Below are 17,574 nucleotides of genomic sequence, written 5' to 3' on the forward strand. Positions count from 1 at the left end.
AGCCTCTGGAGCTACGGGCCGCTCCAAGTGTTTGCCTTTCTGTTTGGGCTAATCCCCCATCTGCTTGTTGTCTCCCCGTGACTATTTTGGAACTCAATTTAGCATTGATCTCTATTCAATTTGGCCCTGCAATCATGGTTCGGCCTCGACAGCGAATGCTCAGCCGTCGAGGCACCTCCCATGGAGGATCTTCACGCCTCCCTGTCGACGAAGACGCTCCCCATTGCTGCCATTGCCATTGCCATTGCACTCAAGGCGCAAACCCCCTTTGGTCCAGTCAATTCCTAGATACCAATGCTCCTGATTCCTCTTCCTCACTCGCCTTTGGCTCTGCCATTTTCAACTTCAACAATTCTTTGAACCGTCCCCGGATCAACGCCCATGTTTCGGTGCTCTTCATTGAGGAGACCCCTGATGAAAGTGATTCTAGAGACAATCGGGGGATGATGCCAGCTGATGGCTCCGCGAGAGCCATGGAGACTCCCTCTCCAGATCCTGTGAATGTTTCAGAAATCCCTCTTGCTGGTCCCTCGGGAGCTCAGGAGGCGATGATCAGCCAGAATGATGATGTCAAGATGGAGACCGTTCCAATAGCAACAGAGGTGGCGGAATTCAGGTGGTGCAGGGTAGCGGAGGAGGATCTTGAAGACTAGAAGCGTCTTCTTACCAGGTCTCTGCGGCCCATTAGTGAGGGCATTCGGCCACTCTTGTTGTTTTTGGACATGTTTTTGTATCAAAGTTGTGGTGTTACAGTCTCTATGTCAATGCTTATGGCAAATTGTCTATGTTTGGGTTCTGGAATTTTTTCTCTATGGCTGAGAAAGTGTTTGGCTCCCCTGCGCGGGATTAGTTTGTTGTTCCACTGGCGCCCTTGCGTGGGTTGGTTTTTTGGTCTGGTTAGTCCTCGGAGACTGCGATCTCTGCTGTTCCAGGCTGCCATTACTTCCAAGAAGCTGGTTCTCTTTGTTATGTAATGATGTAATTGTTCTCTATTTATGTATATAATAGAATAGTTTTAACGAGAAAAAAAAAATGTGAGGGTCCATATTCTTACAGCGTAATATTATTGATAGGGTTTATAATATCAATCCTAACGTTTAATATAAATCGCTTGCGTTTATCAACCATGGTCCAATGTCACATTCTGACAAATATTGTCTCAATATGAAAATCAACCATGGTTAACCATGGTCAACAATGTTTGTTTTATGATTTATAATATTTATCTTAGCGTTTATATACCTTGGGTTTATAATATTAATTCTTTGGGTTTTCATAATTAATCCCTTGATTTTATTAGTGCCTTTGGTTTATAATATCAATCCCTTGGGTTTATTAATGTAAGGGTTGATATTCTTAGGGAAGAATATTATTGATAATGTTTATAATATCAATCCTAACGTTTAATATAAATCCCTTGGGTTTACAATCTATTAGGTTTGTAATATAAATTCCTTGGGTTCATAATATTAATTATGGGGTTTATATTCCTAGGGTTTAATATTCATCCTAGGGTTAAATTTTATTCCCTTGGGTTTTTAATATTAAGCCCTTGGGCTTATTGATCTGAATTTGAAACTACTTGTAAATTGTTTGCAAGGTATTCAATTCAGAAATATACATGTTTAAAAGATGTCCATGTCTTGCAGAAAGAAAACAAATGAAATTTTCAGCTGTTCATGACCCATTTAAGCATAGCAGATTTATTTCCTTTTACTGTTTAACACACTAAAACGAATTTTTTCTGCAAAATAAATCAACCACAGGTGCAAAAGAAGTTGATAAAGCAGTTCACCCCTCCTGGGCTACGTCTGCTGGGTCCAAAGCTCCCAAATGGGCTTGTCCTTGTTTTAATTAAATGCTCAAATTGAATATACAGCTGAATAGATTCATCTACAAGTGGAATAGATGGTAAAAATGGATTCAGAACACTTTAATCGTTCAGGATTGACTACTGGTTCACCTCCAATGGATACCTGCAACCCTATATAGTCTTCACAATACTGGGCCCTAGTGGCTTCTAGAACTTTCACGGCTCCAAAAACTCTGCAAATGACCTCAGATGGCTGTAAGACCTACACCAATGGCTTCAGAAGGTTGAAAATACCCAAAAAAAAAAAAAAAATCGTACAAAACCGCCTTTCCTAGCCAAAGTTATGGCCAACTAAAGTTTCTCCAGTCTACCCCTAGAAAAACTCCAGCTAACTGTAGTTGGAGGCCAGATAAGCCCGCCAATTTTGGAGCGGCCACCAAATTTGGCACTCTGCCATTATTCCCTCCAACTTAACTGCAGTTACAATAAATGCACATGTGACCAAAAATTTCGGTTGGCGGTTAACATTGGATTTCGTGTGGGGCGGTTAGCTTCTAAGCCCACGGTTCTCTGCACATGGTCATATGGTATGGGGCTGGCCCTTAGGGATGGCCCCCTTCGGGCCTCGCCCAACTGAAAGTCAAACTTTATTAACAATTTTCTCCGCCCATACAACAAATGAAACCCCGGTGGCACGTTGGTAAGGCGTGTTTGTTGCAGAGTATAGGTCGCGGGTTCAAAACTTCGCACTCCCAAAATTTTAACATGTGCTCCACAGAGATTTGCTGACTTCACCCAGGGTTACATGGCGGCCTCCGAGCCTGCCACGTGGTAGCCTGTGATTGGTTGCCGAAAATGAATCTTCCTTCGAATATTTCAAGGAATATTCTATGGAATATTCTTTTTTAAATTTTTTTTTGAAAAATTCAAATTTCTAATGTTATTGAGAAATTCTTCTTTTTGCCATAACTTTCTCATACGGCGACCGTTTTTCGAACCGTTCACGGTGCCAGAATCAGGAGGATGAGCACTTTCTAGTTGTTCCACTTTGAACTAGTTTTGAGTATTTTACGACACTTAGGACATGAGCACCTGATCACACCTCCCCATTGGGAAGCTTTTGGACCCCAAAAGCCTTCAACTACCTGTTAAAGAGGTGAGGGTACAGCTCCCTCACTCTGTCCACCTCCATCCAATTTGCCTTGTTCGGTTTGCTGCCTTTGAAACCAACCCGAACACAATCTACACTTCCCCTCCTTAAAGTGTGTGTCCTTCTGTCAAGGATTGTATCTTCTTTCAGATCATCTAAGAATTCTGGCGAGAAATCTTCTATAGATGGCAGCTGAACAACACTTTCATGATCAGCAATCAAAGGAGGTTCATACAAACGTAAGTTCTCCACATTGACAACAGAATGCATTTCCATGTAGGAAGGCAAATCTAATTGAAAAGCATTATTTCCAACCTTCTTGAGGATTTTCAATGGACCATAACGAATAGGCTTCAGCTTTTTACCTTCTCCTTGCATCCTTTCGTTACTAATGTATAGCCATACCTCATCCCCTTCTTGAAACTTGTTATCGACTCTACGCTTCTCGTGTCTTTCCTTGTACTTGCCATGACTCTTCTCAAGCTGTTCTTGAATTTGCTGATGTATTTGCTGAATTCTTTCAATGAATGAACGAGCTTTGTCAATATCACTATGTCCCTCAATGGCAACATCTTTCTCAAGAATGAAATCAAGAGGTGATTTTGGCAGGTAACCAAAACAAGCTTCAAACGGTGAGGTGTTTGTGGAAGAGTGCTTGGCACGATTGTAATCATGTTGTATGTAGTGCAAATGTTCATCCCAAAGCTTGGGATGCTTGCTGCAATAACCTCTCAAGAGGTGCACAATGGTTCTGTTCACAACTTCGGTTTGTCCATCTGTTTGCGGATGGAAAGCAGTACTTTTCTTCAACTTTGTGTCTATCATCTCCCATAGGTTGGACCAAAAATTCCCCACAAATCTGGAATCCCTGTCACTAATAATGGAAGTAGGCAAACCAAAGTGAATCCATACATGATGAAAAAATAATTCAGCAGTTTGTTTAGCAGTTATAGTTTTCTTACAAGGCATAAGTATACACATTTTGCTGAAACGATCAACTACTGCATATAAATAATCATGTTGCTTTCTAGATTTTGGCAAACCTTCTACAAAATCCATAGAGATGCTTTCCCATGGTCTAGAGGGTACCGGCAAAGGAGTATACAAACCAAGCTTCCTATTGTTAGGCTTGCTTGTAGCACATAATGAACATCCTCTTATGAACCTTGAAACAGAATCTACCATGCGAGGCCAATAGCAATACCTCTGTAGATGTGCAACTGTTTTGCTTACCCCAAAATGGTTAGCAATAAGAGAAGAATGAGCTTCTCTTATGACATTTATTCTCTCCCCCTGTGGTATACACAACTTTCCCAAATGAAACAGCAAATTGTTATGCATGTGATAGTCATTTTCCTCTACATGATTCCCTTTACTCAAGTTAGCATACACATCTTTAAAGTCATCATCAGATGCATATTGTTCTATGTAACTATCATGTACCATGGAATCATTCTCAAGTAAAGTAACAACACGAATAATATGCCTTGAAAGCATATCAGCAACCTTATTCAAAGTACCTTTCTTGTACCTTATTACCAAATGGAACTGTTGCAAGAAGCCCATCCATCTGAAGTGTCGTGACTGTTGTAACTTGCTTTGTGATTGCAAGTACTGTAAGGGCTGTTGGTCGGTATGTATAACAGTTTCTTTGCCCATCAAATAATGTTTCCAATTTTTGACGCTTTGTACCAACGCATACAACTCCTTATCATATGTAGGATAATTTACAACAGCACCATTAAAAGTTTCAGAATGAAAAGCAATAGGCTTACCATGCTGTAGAAGAACTGCACCCATGGCATAATCACTAGCATAGGTTTGTATCTCAAATGGCTGTCTCAAATCCGGTAACGCAAGGACCGGAGCTGAACTAATCTTCTCTTTCAAAGATTCGAAATCTTTTTGCTTCTTGCCCTCCCCATTGGAAAGCATGCTTCACACTTGTCACTGCATGCATAGGAGCTGCTATAGAAGAGAAGTTAGAGATAAACTTCCTCCAATATTGAGCTGCACCAAAAAAATTCTTACCTCTGTTATGGATTTGGGAGTAGGCCAATTCACAATAGCCTCTATTTTAGCAGGATCTATTCTCAAAGCACCTCCTCCTACTATGTGTCCCAAATAAACCAAAGAAGTCTTTCCAAATTCACACTTTGACATTTTAAGAAATAACTGATTCTTCTTCAAAACATCAAGTACTTTCCTAACATGCATGACATGATCTTCTCTAGACTTGCTGAAAATTAAGATGTCATCTAAGTAGACAAAACGAAATCATCAAGAAAAGGACGCAAGACATCATCCATTACCCGCATGAAAGTTGCAGGTGCATTGCACAAACCAAACGGCATCACAAGCCACTCAAAGAGTCCTTGTTTGATTTTAAAGGCTCTCTTCCAACGTCACTTTCTTCAATTCTTACTTGATGATATCCACTGCGCAAGTCTAGCTTAGTGAAATATCGAGCATCTTTCAGCTGGTCTAGCAAATCATCTATCCTTGGGAGTGGGTAATGATTCTTTACCGTTATCTTGTTCAAGGCCCTGAAATCAACACACATACGCCAAGTGCCATCTTTCTTTGGAATCAATACAATCGGTGATGCACATGGCAAAGTACTTGGGCTTATGAAACCCTTGTCCAACAAGTCCTTGATTTGCTTCTTTATTTCAGCATTCTCCACAATAGACATGCGGTACATGCCTATGTTTGGAAGAGGACAATCTGGATGCAAATGGATTTCATGCTAAATCTCCCTCTTAGGAGGCAAACATGTTGGCTCCTGAAACATCTCATGATATGCATCAACTACATCATACAGTTCTGACTTAAGTTTTGGATCACAATTGTCAAATGACTCATGATTCACATCAACCTTGGGCTTAATCATAAGAAGAACAAACTTCTTACTTGAATTGACCAGCCTTTTTACCTGTCCTGCATTCACCACCGCTATATTTGTCTTCTTGCGATGAGCTCTAACAATGAACTCCTTGCCATCTTTGAAAAGATGATATTTGTTTTCATGGCGATGAAAGATAGCTTTCCTGTCAAACAAGTAAGGACTTCCCAAAACAATTCCTGCTATATCAAAAGGTACCACATCAAGTTCAACTGTGTCAATAAAATGTGCAGTTATTGCAAAGCACAATGTGCACTTTCTTGAAACTTGCAAATTTGCATCCTTGCAAATCCATCCAAGTGGATATGGCTTCGGATGTGGAACAGTCTCAAGTTTAAGCTGCTTGACCAAGTCCTCTGATATAAGGTTTTCTTGTGACCCACTATCAAAAAGTGTGTCAAATTTAGTATGTTTTGAAATCACTCTCACATGAAACAGTTCAATTCTTTCTTCCTCATTAGGAGCTTGTACATGGCAGTTTGAGGTATTAGTGCTGGCTTGAGTTTCAATTTCTTTTCCCTTCAAGTTTTTCAAACCCATGGCTGCAATTTTGGTTTCATCACCTGAATCATCCCCTAAATCCTGTGGTGTAGATGTAGTGGCAGCAGTTTTCTGTTTCCCTTTGGATTTGTTAGATTGAGGTCTTTTTTCACGATGTAATTTCCAACAGTTTTTGTCCTCATGGCCTGGTTTAGAACAGTGTTTACAGATCACTTTCTCACTCTCCTATTTGACAGATGCATTCTTTTTGCCCTTTCCCTTGGAGGTTTTCTCTTTGCCTTTCCCCTTGGGGGCTTGTTTCTACCTTCTTCAAATGTGTTTTTTCCCCTTGCCTCTAAATGGGTAGCTTGGACACAAACCTCGTCCAGGCTAGTAGGGTTAAACATCAAGATGGTGTGTCTAAGGTAGGTATGCAAGCCACCAATGTATTTCAGCAAGGTTTCTTGGGTCTGTAAATCTACCCCTAACAAGAGAGCTCTTCTCCTAAATTCATAGGTGTAGTCTTGGACACTTTGACCCTTAAGTTGTCTGAAATTTTGCCGATTCATAATGGCTTTCTGCATGTGAGCAAGAGGATAAAACTGTTTTTTAATGGCTAACAGAAATTCAGGCCATGTTAAGGTAACCTTACCAAATTTCTTGATCTCCTCTTTAGTCTTGGCCTCCCACCAGACCAATTCTGCTCCATCCATTCTCAAAGAAGCCAACTGAATCTTTGTGGCATCACATGCATATTCTGGATCCTCAAGTAAACTTCCAACTGCCTAATCTAGTTGTCAAGCTTTTCTGCATTAACTTCACCATTAAACATAGGTAATTCGAATTTTACATCAAGCTTCAAAAAAGGACTTTTTCCAGAGGATCTATGCTTATGCACAGAAGAAGAAGACGAGGATGAAGAGGAAGAAGGTGACGATGGGGGTGGTGGATCACCATTACCTCCATGTCCTTTCTTGGAATGATCATCATCCTTCTTACCTCCTGAAGAGCCCTCTCCTTCATGAGGATGTTTGGACCCTTCTCTAGCCAATTTCTCATTTCTTTCTTGATACAATATCCTCACCATTTCAATGAGGTCCAAGAAAGCCTTTCTGAAGACTCTTTCTTCTTCTTTTGGATCCATATCTGCAGGAATTTCTCCTTCATGTGCAGACATTCTTGAAGCTTCTGCTGAGACTCTTGAGGGTGAAATTGAAGGTGGAGGTGATGGCTCTCTAGCCTTCTTTGACTAAGGATTCTCTCGTTCTCTAGTCAACTGTCCTTCCCCTCTTTTAAGTTTCAACCTGGTAAGCATCAATACTTGTAAGACAGTTAGAAGATCTTTGCACAAAAACAATAAAAAGACAACTACACCAGAGATTGACTGAAAGAGCATTTATCTACTTTGCAATTGTATAACAAGAGCATTTCGAAGGCTTCCTAGCTCGTTTCAGGCTCTGTCTATAGTTTATTTGACTGCTTTTGATACAAGGAAACAACAACATGGCTTTGATACCAACTTGATCTGAATTTGAAACTACTTGTAAATTGTTTGCAATGTATTCAATTCAGAAATATACATGTTTAAAAGATGTCCATGTCTTGCAGAAAGAAAACAAATGAAATTTTCAGCTGTTCATGACCCATTTAAGCATAGCAGATTTATTTCGTTTACTGTTTCACACACTAAAATGAATTTGTTCTGCAAAATAAGTCAACCACAAATGCAAAAGAAGTTGATAAAGTAGTTCACCCCTCCTGGGCTACGTCTGCTGGGTCCAAAGCTCCCAAATGGGCTTGTCCTTGTTTTAATTAAATGCTCAAATTGAATATACAGCTGAATAGAAGCATATACAGGTGGAATAGATGGTAAAAATGGATTCAGAACACTTGAATCCTTCAGGATTGACTATTGGTTCACCTCCAATGGATACCTGCAACGCTATACAGTCTTCACAATACTGGGCCCTGGTGGCTCCTAGAACTTTCACGGCTCCAAAAACTCTGCAAATGACCTTAGATGGCTGTAAGACTTGCACCAATGGCTTCAGAAGGTTGAAAATACCCAAAATCAAAAATAAATTGTCCAAAACCGCCTTTCCTAGCCAAAGTTATGGCCAATTAAAGTTTCTCCAGTATGCCCCTAGAAAAACTCCAACTAACTGTAGTTGGAGGCCAGATAAGCCTGCCAATTTTGGAGCGGCCGCCAAATTTGGCGCTCCGCCATTATTCCCGCCAACTTGACTGCAGTTACAATAAATGCGCATGTGACCAAAAATTTCGGTTGGCGGTTAACATTGGATTTCGCGCTGGGCGGTTAGGTTATAAGCCCACGGTTCTCTGCACATGGTCATATGGTATTGGGGGTGGCCCCCTTTGGGCCCCGCCCAACTCAAAGTCAAACTTTATTAACAATTTTCTCCGCCCATACAACAAATGAAACCTCGGTGGCGCATTGATAAGGCGTGTTTGTTGCAGAGTATAGGTCGCGAGTTCAAAACTTTGCACTCCCAAAATTTTAACATGCGCTCCACAGAGATTCGCTGACATCACCCAGGGCCACGTGGTGGCCTCCGGGCCTGCCACGTGGCAGCCTGTGATTGGTTGCCGAAAATGAATATTCCAAGGAATATTCTGTCGAATATTTTTTTTTAATTTTTTTTTCGAAAAATTCAAATTTCCAATGTTACTGAGAAATTCTTCTTTTTGCCATAACTTTCTCATACGGCGACCGTTTTTCGAACTGTTCATGGTGCCAAAATCAGGAGGACGAGAACTTTCCATTCGTTCAACTTTGAACCAGTTCTGAGCATTTTAAATTTTGAGCATTTTACAACACTTAGGACATGAGCACCTGATCACTTATTAATCCATTCGGTTTATAATATTAATAATAAGGTTCATGACATGAATCTCCAGGTTTAATGTTTATTTTAGGGTTTATTATATTTATCAACGTGTTTATATCCCTTTGGTTTATAGTGTTAATCCCTTGGGTTTACAATTATTCGCTTGGGTTTATAATCCTTTAGGTTTTTAGTATCAATACATTGGGTTTATTAGTCCCTTGGGCTTATAATATCAAGGGTTTAATATTGTTACATTTGAATAATACAAAAAATATCCAGCGTCACATTGTGACAAACGTTGTCTCAATATGAAAATAAGTCTAATAATCATTGTCGCAATGTTACATTACATTGTAACTTATTCAGTGTCGCATTGTTGCATTACAAAACTTGGATTTAATACAAGGTTTATAATTTTGGGGCCTTTTAATATTTGCTTTCTAGTATTAAAGTTTAATATTGGCTTTATTATTTGTAGTATTAGGGTTTATAATATTAATCTTAGGGTTTACTATTAATCCCTTGGGTTTGTAATTATCCCCCTCGATTTATAATACATTGAGTTTATCATATTAATTCATTAGGTTTATTAATTCCTTGGATTTGTAGTATTAATCTCTTGGGCTTATAATATTAATCATAAGGTTTATAATATGAATCTTAGGGTTTATATTCCTATGGTTTAGTATTAATCCTAGGATCTAATGTTATTCCCATAAGTTTATTAATCCCTTTGTTTTATAATATTGATCATAGGGATTCTAATATTAATCATAGGATTGATATTCCTAGGGTTTAATATTAATTCTATGGTTTATAATATTAATCTTAGTGTTTAATGTTAATCCCTTAAGTTTATAATTCCTTGGGTTTATAGTATTAATACTTTGGGTTTTTTAATCTTAGGGTTTATGTTCCTATGATTTAATATTAATCCCAAGGTTTAATGTTATTCCCTTGGGTTTTTAATATTGTGGCTTGGGTTTTTATTCACATAAGTTTATAATGTTAATGTTAAGGTTTGTAATATTAATTGTAAGGTTTAATGTTTATTTTAGGGTTTATATGACTTTGGTTTATAATATTAATTCCTTGTGTTTAATATTAATCTTATGGGGTTATAATTCCTTGGGTTTCTTAGTCCATTGCATTTATGATATCAATCCCTTATGTTTATTAATTTAAAGATTCATATTACTAAGGTATAGAATTATTCACAAGATTTATAATATTAATCGATCCATGTGTTTTTTTCTGCATTTTTAGGTTGGTATCATATCTTCCTTTTCCTTTTCCTTTCACACGTTGCAATGTTTATGAGAAGGGGTTTTTTTATGATCTTACCTTTGATCTTTCTGTTTCTCTCATCAGAAGTGTTCTGTTGGGTGAGGACAGGCGAAAGACAGGCATCTCGGATGCGCTTGAAATATTTGAAAGCCATACTAAGGCAGGACCAGGGATTCTTCGACACCCAAGGCACCACCACATCGGAAGTGATTACAAGCGTTATTAATGATACTTTCGTTATACAGGATGTTTTCGCTGAAAAGGTATGATCTTGATTACTTTATCCTCTCAGATGCTAATATTGTCCATTGTCAGATACCCAACTTCATCATGAATATGTATTTGTTCGTCAGCAATTATTTTGTGGCATTCTACTTGACATGGAGACTCGCAATAGTGTCATTTCCATTCGTAATCTTTCTCATAGTTCCTGGGATAATGTATGGACGGATTCTGCTGGAGACTTCTCGTAAGTTGAATGAAGCCTGTAATATAACCGGAAATATTGCAAGCAAGCTCTTTCATCCATTAGGACAGTCTTTGTTTTCATTGGAGAGGACAGGACAATGGCCAAGTTCTCCAAGGCGCTTAATTTAACTGTAAAGCTTGGCCTTAAACAGGGTCTCCTCAAAGGCTTGGGAGTAGGTAGCGTAGCAGTGACCTTCGGTATATGGGCCTTCAATGCTTGGTATGGTAGCACATTGGTTATGTATCATGGGGGTAGCTGTCACACCCTCTATTACATATACAAAAAAAAAAAAATTAATGAGCACCATACAAGTTACTTTTACTACACTATATACTTATACTTTTATGTATTGTCGCATATTAAACTCAATGATACATCACCCAACACATTATACTATATAACATTGTAAAACATATGCCGCATGGCCCCAACACCTTACCACATGTCGGATTATATGCTGCCATGATATTATATATTACACGGTGATTTGGTTTATGGTGGTTTATTTGATTTCACATTTAATCCTAACTCATCAACCCACCTCAGTACGCGGTGTATTAATTTGGCGCGGGGTTTGGTGGTCCGGCCGCAGCCGTTGCAGGCGCCAAGTCATCCGCTGCCTTTATGATTTCAGTCCACACCATGGCAGGTGGCATGGCTTGCCCACCCGGCCATGTGACACCTCGGGTTCGGGTTTCTCGGCTTCTTCGCTCCAGTTTCCCACTCTACTTCAACGATCAGGATCTAATCCTTAGATCGAAGGGCTGGAAAGAGCCCGAGGGTTTTAGGGCTATTCAAAACCCCACCGGAGCAAGCCCAGAACTCATTTGTTCACAAGTCTTTCCGGTTCCACTTTGGTGCTCAGACACCGGTTCGAAACCTCCAGCGTCGTCTTCACACCCTGCCATCCCTCAGGAGGCCGTGGAGTGCTCAGCGTTAAGCCTGCACAGGTAATGATCATCTGTTCTTAATTTAAGGTTTGCATTCAGAGTTAAGCTGTTAGTCACTATCGGTTCATCCTAATTTGTTCTCTTTGCTGGCAAGGCGTGCAGATGGGTCTGTTCAAACCCCTCCGACAGTGTCAAAACCTCAACGCCTCAGCTTTCTCGGCGGCCACAGGTAAGTTTACACTTCTTATTGCACTTTTCTCCTGCATGTGAGAGCTCAGAAGCTCCTTGACCTTGATATATTCGCATTTATGATTTGTTGCAGTCCGTCGTTCGAATGCTGGTTTTCCTCGCTTCGATTGCTGAGGTATTTCCCAAAGAGGACCCTCACGGTTTATATGTGTTTTGTTATCTGGCTTGAGTCCATGTCCAGCCCTGGTGAAATATAGTCCATGGCGAACCCATGTACTCGATTTCAGTTATCTGTGGATTAAATTTGTTATTGTATAACCGCCCTTTCGGCATATCTGGACATTGGGTCTCTGTACTTAATTTATGACATTGCACAGGGTCTGGCCGTAATGCACAGCCTTGGGTTAGCGAAACCAGGCTATATTTTTTGAAGTTCTTTTTTTTTTTTTTTTTTTTCATTTATACAAATGTACAATGTTACCCTTCTAAGGTTACACTATCGGGGTGTTATTATTTTTTTTAATTTGTATATGAAAACGTTGCTCTGTCTGAACCCCCTCTGGGTTGCTTGCGCTTTGAGCAATTTTATTAATATGTTTTGTATACTTAGCAATATTAATATGATGCACGGTTTGTTTTTCCTTGTTTACCGTTGATTTCCGCCTCCAACTATGGATAAGCTGCCCGTCTCAGCGACGGCAGGGCTCTTGATTTACTTCAAGTTTTATTACAGTTTCGGGTAAATCGTTTTGGTATTTTCCATGTGATTCTTGCCAATGTTAGTTTGCTATGGATGTTCTCGGTTTGCTTTAATCAGCACACCATATTTCTTTCCTCTAAAAATATCGGAATATAAAGATGTATGGAATTCTTCTGTGGTAGCATGCACAGGTTTTCTTGATCTGATATCTCGTTTTCCTTTGTCATTCTATATTGAACTGATTCCTCTTCAACGGTAATTGCGAACACTGTTATTTGTTAATATTGGTTGTAACAGAATACGGTATGGCTCTCCATCTCGTACGATTACAGAGTATGTTTATTTTCTTTCTTTGTTTGGAACAGTATGATAGTTCTTCGCATTTCAACAGTTTCCTATAAATAGAAATGGGTTCACCTCCTCCCTATCGATGTGTTTAGAATCCGAACTACAGCCGTTATTCACTACTGAGGCTCAGAGATCTCTAATCTTGTTCTTGTTTTGGCACATTACATTAACAGTTTGTTATATTCTAGGCATTCTGGACTGCTTGTTTTCGTTAACCGCTTTTCTTTACTTGAGACTGCCTCTGCCTCTCTGGTTACTTCGTATCATGTCTATCGAATAATAACTTGTCTTTTAATTAAAACTACACCTGTGTAACTATATTAACAGTATGACTATTAGAAGCCCACTGCATATTCCTCATTTTAATTCAACAAAGACTCTGCAGTTTGAAACCGTACCTGGTTCGCCAGAGTCACGAATAGGTACTTAATCCAGTCACCTGTACTTCGATTTTGCTCTTCCACCCAGCCATGAGATCCATCTATCAAACTGGATTCTCCCCCCGAGCCATCTTGCAGGCCTTCAGCCCTCAACAAGATATGTGCACCTTGTGCCTGGTTATCTAGTCCTTACCAGACTTAACCAGTTTTTCTTGTATTTTCTTCTCTTTCCTTCTTTTTGGAAAAGATTTCTCTGTCTGTCCCTACAGCACAGAGCTTCCTCCCACTACCAGGACTTTTCCTGCTTGGGAAGGTAGTTTCAATCAGTTATTACAACTGACTACTTTCTTTGAAATCCTCCTTTAAGAGGCTGCCAGCATTTCAAGAAAATATTTAAATTTCTCAATAAAATAGTTTATCAAAGTTTTGTTTTTTTTAAATAAAACAACAACTACCATACTATCTTTTACCATAGTAAAATTTCATATTTACATCCTCTGTCATTGGAAGGATTTTCGTCACGGTTGTAAGCTTTCTCCCTATCCATTTCTCTCCTTCTCAGTTATTTCTATAATTGATACAAGAACGAAAAATTTAACCCATTTTGTTAAGTTCAATCACAATTTCTGGAACCACTGATGTGTTTGCAGAGCTCTCGGGACTGCGCTTCCTAATATAAGATACTTCTCAGAGGCACGTGCTGCTGGTAAATGCATCTTTGAGATGATCGACAGAGAACCAGTCATTGATTGGGAAAATCCAAAAGGAGAAATATAGGCACGTGCTGCTGGTAAACGCATATTTGAGATGATCGACAGAGAACCGGTCATTGATTGGGAAAATCCAAAAGGAGAAATATTGCAGGAGGTCAGCGGCGAAATTGAATTTAGAAACGTTGAGTTCGCATATCCATCTCAGCCAGAGTACTCCAAGATATTTCACAATTTCTATCTCACTATTCCATCAACCAAGACCGTCGCGTTGGTGGGAGGAAGCGGGTCAGGCAAGTCTACGGTTGTGGCGTTGATAGAGAGGTTCTATGAGATCCGCTCACTGGAGAAATTTTGTTGGATGGAGTGAACACTAAAACGCTACAATTGAAATGGTTCCATTCCCAGATTGGACTAGTAAGTCAAGAACCTGAACTCTTTGCTGCATCAATCAAGGAGAACATTCTATTCAGGAAGGATGGAGCCAGCATGGATCAGGTTATTACTGTTGCCAAATATTCCAATGCTGACAATTTCATCAGTCAACTACCAGATGGTTATGACACACAGGTAAAAATTATCTTTTCTTTCTCATCTTCCATTTCTGGCAAGTGCAGTCGATTTGAATTTCCTTTCATTTGGGTAAATACAGGTGGGTGAGCGCGGAGTCCAGATGTCCGGAGGGCAAAAGAAACATATAGCTATTACAAGAGTTATGATGAAGGATTCTCGTCTACTTCTTCTAGACGAGGCCACGAGTGCTCTAGATGTAGAATCGGAGAAGATTGTTCAGGATGCTCTAGAGCAAGCTTCAGTCGGACGCACAACAATTATAGTCGCTCATCGCCTCTCCACAATCGGCAACGCGGACATGATTGCGGTGGTTCAAAATGGTCATGTGATCGAGACAGGTATGCACGAAGATCTGATCTATAAACCCAACGGAGCATATGCTACTTTGGTTCAGCTGCAACAGGCCGCGGCAGATAAGTTAGATGAGCGATTCGAAGGCTCCACTGTGCTAGCCCAGTCTTTGAGAGCAAGGAGCTCTAGCATCTATAGTAGATCGAGTTCGAACATGTCTGCATCAGTCCAGCGAGAACTGATAGTTGAACAGAAGCTTCCGTCCGCCCCTTCATTCCGTCGACTGTTTCTTTTAAATACTGCGGAATGGAAGCATGCTCTATTAGGCTGTGCAGGAGCCTTAGCTTTTTGAGCAGTTCAACCTGCCTATTCCTTTTTCCTTGGGAAAGTTGTATCTGTATTTTTTCTCCACGACCATGGCCAAATCAAATCCAAAATCAAAGTATAGCCCTCCATTTTTGTGGCCTTGGGAGTAATATCGCTCTTAGTGAATGTGTTGCAGCATTACAATTTCGCAGCTATGGGGAAATATCTTACAAAAAGAATTTGAGAGCGGATGCTATCCAAGATCTTTACATTCGAGGTTGGGTGGTTCGACAAGGACGAGAATTCTAGCGGAGCTATGTGCTCCAGACTGGTAACGGAGGCTAATGTGGCAAATACCTGACCTCAATGCTTTAATATTTCTAATAATGTCGGGATCTTTGTCACAGTTTTTTGATGATTAGAATGTTCTATTATAGGTGAGATCCCTGGTTGGAGATCGTGTATCGTTACTTGTACAAACTTCCTCCGTCGTTATAGTAGCCTTCACGATGGCTTTGATTTTATCATGGCGCCTTGCACTTGTAATAATTGCAGTGCAACCCATCATAGTATTATGTTTCTACACCAAAAAGGTTCTGCTTAAGGCCATGTCTCAAAGGTCTCTCAAAGCTCAAGATAAAGGTAGTCAACTAGCAGCAGAAGCTGTTGCTAACCATCGTACTATTACTGCATTCTCTTCACAGGACAAGATTCTCCGTCTCTTCGAAAATACTGAAGAAGGACCTCAAAGAGATAGTATCAAACAATCTTTGTTTATAGGATGTGGCATGGGAGCATCACAATGCATCACTGTAGCTAATATCACTGTGGACTTCTGGTATGGGGCACACCTTGTAGCGAAACGTCAAATCACCTCCAAAGCTCTTTTCGAAGTTTTCTTCATTTTGATGAGCACTGGAAGAGCGATAGGAGATGCAGGAAGTATAAGCACTGACATCGCTAAAGGCTTTGATGCAGTAAAATCCGTCTTTGGCATCCTGGACAGAGAGAGCCAGATAAACCCGGACGATGAGAAGGGGGAGAAAACGGATAAGATAGAAGGAAGTGCGGACCTGAGAAACGTGGACTTTGCTTACCCATCTCGTCCAGATGTTATGATCTTCAAGAACTTCTGCTTAAGGATAAGAGCTGGCAAAAGCATGGCGCTTGTAGGACAAAGCGGATCCGCAAATCGACCATCATTGGATTAATTGAAAGGTTTTACGATCCCTTAAAAGGATCGGTGAAAACCGATGGTAGTGACATCAGGAGCTTCAATTTGAAGAGTTTGAGGAATCACATAGCTCTAGTAGGTCAAAAGCCCACGCTGTTTGGAGGAAGCATTCGAGACAACATTCTCTACGGAAAAGAGAAAGCAGGGGAGGCGGAGATGATCGAAGCTGCAAAGGCTGCAAATGCTCATGACTTCATCAGGTAATACTGCAGTTGTTCAATTCAAACAGAATGTTTATAATCAACTGCAATTGAAATAATTATTTGTGGAACAGATTAGGATTTATTGGACCAGATTAGTGAAATTAACTTGGATCTATGCAGCTCTTTGGGGGAGGGATATGAAACAAACTGCGGAGACAGAGGAGTTCAATTATCTGGAGGGCAAAAACAGTGATTGCGATAGCGAGGGTGATAATAAAGAATCCGAGCATGTTACTGTTGGACGAGGGAACAAGTACCTTGGACAGCCAGTCGGAGAAGATCGTTCAAGAGGCGTTGGACAGAATAATGGTGGTGAGAACGAGCATTGTGATAGCTCATCGATTGACAACCATCCAGAATGCAGATTCGATTGCTGTGATTCAAGATGGGAAAGTGATTGAACAGGGGAGTCATTCATATCTGTTGGGCAAAGGAGAAGGCAACCCATATTATTCTCTCGTCAACATGCAGCGACGCCATCACTAGATGCTCATCTGCTTCATAAGCAGAAGTATCCTTCGTGATCCATGTCGTAAATCTTTCTTTGCGCCTTCCGCTAAAGATCGAAGATGGACTGTCAAATGTAAAAGTAGGGTTGGAATTTTAATGTAACTCTGTTTATCCAATGAAAATTTGGTGATGACTCTTTTTTTAAGAGCCTGTAAAATATTGTGAGCGTATTGTGAGATGAAATAGATTTTTTTAAGGTAATTTACCCTAATAAATTTGAGAAAGAATGTGATTTTTTTTTCTTTAAAATGTGTTTTTGAATTTATTAGATTTAGTACTCTAAGAAA

General features: G+C 40.0%; 2 pseudogenes; both read left to right on the top strand.

The window, feature by feature from the left end:
- Positions 1–10,507: 10,507 nt before the first annotated feature.
- Positions 10,508–13,102, top strand: LOC149207147 (ABC transporter B family member 15-like; annotated as a pseudogene).
- Positions 13,103–14,120: 1,018 nt separating this feature from the next.
- Positions 14,121–17,263, top strand: LOC149207148 (ABC transporter B family member 15-like; annotated as a pseudogene).
- Positions 17,264–17,574: the final 311 nt, after the last annotated feature.

Source organism: Pinus tabuliformis, chromosome 1_2 (genome assembly GCF_031772625.1).
Source record: "Pinus tabuliformis cultivar Carrire ecotype Pingquan chromosome 1_2, CPIR1, whole genome shotgun sequence".
NCBI lineage: Eukaryota > Viridiplantae > Streptophyta > Pinopsida > Pinales > Pinaceae > Pinus > Pinus tabuliformis.